Source organism: Schistocerca cancellata, chromosome 2, assembly GCF_023864275.1.
Source record: "Schistocerca cancellata isolate TAMUIC-IGC-003103 chromosome 2, iqSchCanc2.1, whole genome shotgun sequence".
NCBI lineage: Eukaryota > Metazoa > Arthropoda > Insecta > Orthoptera > Acrididae > Schistocerca > Schistocerca cancellata.
The window spans coordinates 346,805,401-346,812,435 of record NC_064627.1 but is presented as its reverse complement, the minus strand read 5'-3'; the positions used below and the strand labels follow the sequence as shown (position 1 = coordinate 346,812,435).

At 42.5% G+C, this 7,035-nt stretch overlaps 1 pseudogene; it reads right to left on the bottom strand.

The window, feature by feature from the left end:
* Positions 1-4,849: 4,849 nt before the first annotated feature.
* On the bottom strand, positions 4,850-4,966 carry LOC126163849 (5S ribosomal RNA; annotated as a pseudogene).
* Positions 4,967-7,035: the final 2,069 nt, after the last annotated feature.

The window sequence follows — 7,035 nt, the reverse complement described above, 5'->3', positions numbered from 1 at the left end:
TGCAAACAGCCACTGGATATTTCCGAGGAGTAACAAGCAAAGTCGAGTGAGAGGCAGAACTTGATGATCACTCGGTCCACACACGTTGCAGGCGTGACGTTCGACACGCCGTGGCCGTCCGTGGTCTAAGAGATTAAGGAAGGTGAACAGATAGGTCACATAACTGAACCTCCAAACGAATGCGCTGGCTACTAGATTTTCTTGTTAGGTGCTTCCCTATAAGGTGTACGAAATAGGAAGGTAACTCGTCGTGAACAAACCACACCAATTGTCGTTCTACAATGGTAACGTCCTCCAACAGTGCGAGTAACTTGTTGCGCAGATATTAATGATCCATAGGACCTATTGATTTATTTGGTAAAGTATATGGTCCGCATATTGATATTGAACACGAACCTTATTTGTTGTTTTATGATCGATCGAAGATTTATATCTGCCATGCGTGGTTTTTCCAGTTGTTTTCTCACTCTGAGTGAATACCACCTCAACCGTAAATAAAGTACGAACAATGACCTGCAGATTTCGGTCCTCCGTTCTGGAGTCCGGTGGCACAACTGTAATCTGGCGTGGTGGTCTTGTGACCTGAAACTTTGCACAGGTCGAAAGTGAGGTGAATAAAATAACTGCAACTGCAGAGTTGACCACAATGGGGCGTTCTTTATGCTACTCCCAATTCTTCGCAATTCTGCATGCTGACACACTAACCGACCGTGAGCAACCAAAAAAAGTGATGCTCCTGTACACAGCGATTCGCTATAAAAGTTGAAGGATATATGCTAGATTTATGACAAACTTAGCATGTCCTGGAGTTTTGAGAATAATGCAAGTTTAAAATGTAGCAAAAGTTAGCTTTAAGTAAGACTAATGATCATACGGAAGTAATAAATTTATTTTGTTTCATGCACGTCATAATACTATCATTGAACGGTGTGACTTGTAAACATGATGCATTTAAACGATTTCACCCACCTGATGAAGCTGTCCGGAGATATTGCACCTGCCGTCACCAAATAGCCCGAATGGGGGACTAAACCAGAATCCTTCGACATTTTACATTTTTTTCAGTTACAGGTCACATTTTCAGAGGATACATATTATGTATTTTTAATAACGTGGTTTCCATTGCGTTCTCTATCCTCATGCCGTCGATAATCGCTGATCTTCCGCCTTTGAAAGGCAGTTTCGCACCCCGATGACGAGAAGCTCTGAAACATCTATCCGCTCGGTTGCCTTCTTGGAAAAGGTCGTTGCTATAATGAAGGTCATTCTTTATACCAGAAGTCCTCACCCACCACTGTGGGCAATTTTTATTCAAAACCTGAGTTGGACCACTCAGAACGTTTTGACTAGTAGTCAATGTAATACATACAACGAACTGGCAATAAATATAGTAGTCAGGATTGGAGGCATCTGTCGTCATCTTCTTTGATATGACTGTAAGATATTGTTCTTTGAGAAATCCAGACGTAAATGATTTTGCAGTGCAAGCTTGTCAGAACCTCAATCAACAGTCAATGCTGTTACAAGACTAACAGAATCTTCAAAGGGCCGTTGAAGTAAGACCTAATATAATGACATAAATTTGTTGCCCAATTATACAACATATTTTTCTCTCTGTTTGAATAAAAACAGATTCCACAAGGGCCAGTCATGTGACACTCAGACTGCTCTCTTCCATCACAAAAATCAGTATGTTGTCTACTTCCATTCTATGTTTTTTTAAATAATTTCTTGAAAATCGTTGATATAGTTTCCCTCCGAAACATGGTAACAGACAGATAGTAATCTTGGAGTATCAGTAGAGTTATATGATTGAAATGAAGACCTCCTGGCTAACAGACATCACTGCACCATTCTTAACAGGCATACGTTGCCAGAAGAACGTGAAGCACGATGTATCTAATGGCAACCCCGTGGTAGGATTGGTGCTTATCACTAATTACATGAATGACCTGGCTGACAGCTATCCCTCAATTTAAATATACTGTAATTTGATGAAATAACACACTCGACATCACCGATCATTCACTGGAGACAGACATATTTTCAAACTTTCGAGTAAAACATGAAAAACTCTCAAGAAATTGGAAAACAACATGCCGTAACTACATAACAAAAGTAATGTTATGATTTTTATTAAATTAAGAAACCTGAAATTTTGTCTCGCTTTTCCACCAAACATAGTTTCCGTTGTCCACGAGTCAGAATGGGCCTCAGAGAATAGCGATCGCAGATGCCCTGAGTATTGCTGGCATGACGTATCTGACGAATCCTGTAGGTTGATGTAAACATGCGAAAGCGCCATTATACCGTCTCCAGTTAGCATGTTGTCGGCGATTCAGATGTGCCATAAGGATGGGCACTGTGGCGTAAGTGTCTGAACGAATCAGTGGTGACATAGCAAATACAGTGAAACAACGCTAATGAGACTACAGTAAATGATACTGGCAAAGTTTTAGCAGGCTTCTTGCGTTTTGGTGAATTCACAGTAATTCTTGCTTGTCGCTGTGGCAAAAGTTGTGAATCCTCCACTCCAAGCCGTCGGTTTCTGTGAATAGAGAAGAACGTAGAAGAGACGAGGAGATGGTGTGGAGACATTTGACTGTAAAGTCAAATAGAAAAAGAGAGAGAGGCGCCTGGCCGGAGCCTGGCGCAATTTTGCCTAGCCCTTTGAGTAAGTATCGCTTTTTAGCGTCAGCACTGCCTTTGCTCTGAGCAGGTCACAATTTGCGAGGGCTGTTCCACTACTTGTACTGCTTCTTCAGTTTGCAGTTTCTTGAGTTCGCAAGCTGCGCGAAATAGGAAGCCAGTAGTGGTTGCGTAACAATCTCCATGTACTTTACAGACACCTACCACTTGTTCACAGAACAGCCTGTCTACACCCAAGTGATCTTCACTCAAGCAATCATTTATTGTACACTTGCGTGCATCAATATGCATTTTCTTGTGAGACTGACATTGTTAAATTCGTTTTGAGGTCATATACTTTTCTTTGAATTTTTCTTTGAGCTTCAAATAAGCAGTCGTCATTGTGACAATTACAAGAACATACACTCACCTTTCTTTTAACTAACTGCAAATCATCTAACAGTGACAAAAACTTGAGAAAATGAACTAGTAGACTGAAGCTTAGCATTATATTCTTTTTTGTCCTAAACGATTCCAGGATATGTGACCCTAATTCAAACATAAATATGACGATTTCTTTTGCAATGAACTGTGCTCTCACTGTGGCGGCATTACATTGTAAAACTGGCGCCCAACTTTGAACATGTAATGTATAGGAGATAGAAACTTTACTTCATTTGTATTGGCAGTTATTAATGAGATTGCTCTCATTTATACGGGGGCGTGATAAAAAGTATTGCCTCCTTTTCTTGTGGAAACTGTTAAAACTCTTTTAAAAAACGAACGTTAATAACAGTCTACATCTTTATTCTTCATGTTTACCTGTTTAATCCTCAACATAGTCATCCTAACGACGAACACATTTCTTCCGACGAGAGACCAGTTCGTTGATAGGGTCACTGTATAATGCTCGACTTTGTTGACGGAGTCGCAACCTCACCTCTGCTTGCACCGCTTCATCACTATCAAAGCTAAGCCCTTGAAGATATTCTTTAACTTCTGGAAACAGTGAAAATCGGTTGGGGTCAAGTCGGGAATGTACGGAGAATGATCGATGACAGTGAACCCGAGGCATCGGATTATTGCAGATATTGCAGTTCTCGTGCCTCGTCTGGCAGTCTCATGCCGAAGGCGAGGGTGCTCCATGTATGGACGAACTCTTCGAACCGTTACTGGCTTATAGCACGACGTTTCTCACACGCCGACACCGCCATGTAACACACTAAACTTCGGAGCCCTCTAGCGGCAGAGGACTGCAAATAAATAGATATGAAGAATAACGATATAGAAAATAAGGTTCTTTTTATTTAAAAGCTTCAATAATTTTCACGTAAACAGGAATTACTTAACAACATGCCTCTTGTTCAACACAGTGTTAAGAACACAGACAACTTCAGTTAATGTAACTAGCAATGTCCCCATTTAATGTTATACAAAGCATACATTAGTCTGTATAACGTTTGTGTGTTGAGTGAGAAAGTGTGGTAGGCAGTTTGCAAAATCCGCTGCCGAGACCCAGGACGTCAACGCGCTCACACAACCAATAGAGACAAACATTTCAGTGGTGTAAGGCCACATTCCCGATCACGTGTGAAGGCTGCTGCAAGCCATTAATCGAGCGCCTTTAGAGTTAGGCGTTGCATCAGCAGCAGCGACCGCAGGAAGGCCATAACTGCTCTCCAACAACCCACCCACTGCCTCCGTGCAGGCGGCCTCCTACGGTAAGGAGTAGAAGCCTATGTGCGGCTCTCAAGCGGATCACAGTAATTACGATGAGAGGAGTCTCGCGAGGCTCAGCAGTACCTCATACACATTATTAACGCTCCAAGGACAACTCGGTTTTTACTTCGTCGCAATCTTAATGAGAAGAACTAATATTCAGGATGGAAGGTTATCAGTGATAAGATTCGCTGATGTAGCCCTCGGTGGATGCGAGAAAGAATTGGAGGACGTACTGAATGGATTGAACGAAATGTGGATGGAGAGTAAACCATAGGACGAAGACGAAAATAATGAGGAGTAGCAGAAATAAAAGGCACGAGTGGCCCATCGGGACCATCCGACCGCCGTATCATCCTCAGTTGAGGATGCGGATAGGAGGAGCGTGTGGTCAGCACACCGCTCTCCCGGTCGTTATGATGGTTTTCTTTGACCGGAGCCGCTACTATTCGGTCGAGTGGCTCCTCAATTGGCATCATGAGGCTGAGTGTACCCCGAAAAATGGCAACAGCGCATGGCGGCTGGATGGTCACCCATCCAAGTGCCGACCACGCCCGACAACGCTTAACTTCAGTGATCTCACGGGAACTGGTGTATCCACTGCGGCAAGGCCGTTGCCTAGCAGAAATAAGGTTAGTGAGAAATACGCCGGGGTAATAGTGATTCCAGGTGTGCCGCAGGGGAGTGTCGTAGAACCGTTGCTATTCACAATATATATAAATGACGTTGTGGATAACATTGGAAGTTTACTGAGGCTATTTGCGGATGATGCTGTAGTATATCGAGAGGTTGTAACAACGGAAAATTGTACTGAAATGCAGGAGGATCTGCAACGAATTGACGCATGGTGCAGGGAATGGCAGTTGAATCTCAATGTAAACAACTGTAATGTGCTGCAAATACATAGAAAGAAAGATCCTTTATCATTTAGTTACAATATAGCATAGCTAACACTTGGTTCAAGAATCATGAAAGAAGGTTGTATACATGGAAAAACCGTGGAGATACTAGAAGGTTTCAGATAGATTATATAATGGTAAGACAGAGATTTAGGAACTAGATTTTAAATTGTAAGACATTTCCAGGGGCAGATGTGGACTCTGACCACAATATATTGGTTATGAACTGTAGATTAAAACTGAAGAAACTGCAAAAAAGTGGGAATTTAAGGAGATGGGATCTGGATAAACTGAAAGAACCAGAGGAAGTACAGAGTTTCAGGGAGAGCATAAGGGAACAATTGACAGGAATGGGGGAAAGAAATACAGTAGAAGAGGAATGGGTAGCTTTGAGGAATGAAATAGTGAAGGCGGCAGAGGATCAAGTAGGTAAAAAGACGAGGGCTTGTACAAACCCTTGGGTAACAGAAGAGATACTGAATTTAATTGATGAAAGGGGAAAATACAAAAATGCAGTAAGTGAAGCAGGCAAAAAGGAATACAAACGTCTCAAAAATGAGGTCGACAGGAAGTGTAAAATGGCTAAGCAGGGATGGCTAGAGGACAAATGTAAGGATGTAGAGGCTTATCTCACTAGGGGTAAGATAGATACTGCCTACAGGAAAATTAAAGGGACCTTTGTAGAAAGGAGAACCACTTGCATGAATATCAAGAGCTCAGATGGAAACCCAGTTCTAAGCAAAGAAGGGAAAGCATAAAGGTTGAAGGAGTATATAGAGGGTCTATACAAGGGCGATATACTTAAGGACAATATTATGGAAATGGAAGAGGATGTAGATGAAGATGAAATGGGAGATATGATACTGCGTGAAGAGTTTGACAGAGCACTCAAAGACCTGAGTCGAAACAAGGCCTCTGGAGTAGACAACATTCCATTAGAACTACTGACAGCCTTGGGAGAGCTAGTCCTGACAAAACTCTACCATCTGGTGAGCAAGGTATGAGACAAGCGAAATAGCCTCAGACTTCAAAAAGAATATAGTAATTCCAATCCCAAAGAAAGCAGGTGTTGGCAGATGTGAAAATTACCGAACTATCAGTTTAATAAGTCACAGCTGCAAAATACTAACGCGAATTCTTTACAGGGGAATGGAAAACTGGTAGAAGCCGACCTCGGGGAATATCTGTTTGGATTCCGTAGAAATGTTGGAACACGTGAGGCAGAACTGACCCTACGACCGATCTTAGAAGAAAGATTAAGGAAAAGCAAACCTGCGTTTCTAGCATTTGTAGACTTAGAGAAAGCTTTTGACAATGTTGACTGGAATACTCTCTTTCAAATTCTGCAGGGGTAAAATACAGGGAGCACTCCTGCGAACCTTGCAGGAGAGCTTCTGTAAAATTTGGAAGGTAGGAGACGAGGTACTGACAGAAGTAAAGCTGTGAGGACGGGTCGTGAGTCGTGCTTGGGTAGCTCAGATGGTAGAGCACTTGCCCGCGAAAGTCAAAGGTCCTGAGTTCGAGTCTCGGTCCGGCACACAGTTTTAATCTGCCAGGAAGTTTCATATCAGCGCACACTCCGCTGCAGAGTGAAAGTCTCATTCTGGAAGGAATAGCGTGATTGGTAATAGATGGAAGTGTGGAGCGTAAAAATTGTAGAGGGAGATCTAGGAATGAATACAGTAAGCTGGATCAAGTGGGTGAAGGTTGCAGTAATTAAGCAGAGATGAACAGGTTTGCGCAGGATGGACACGGTGCATCAAACAGGGCGATACTGACGGGGCGTTTT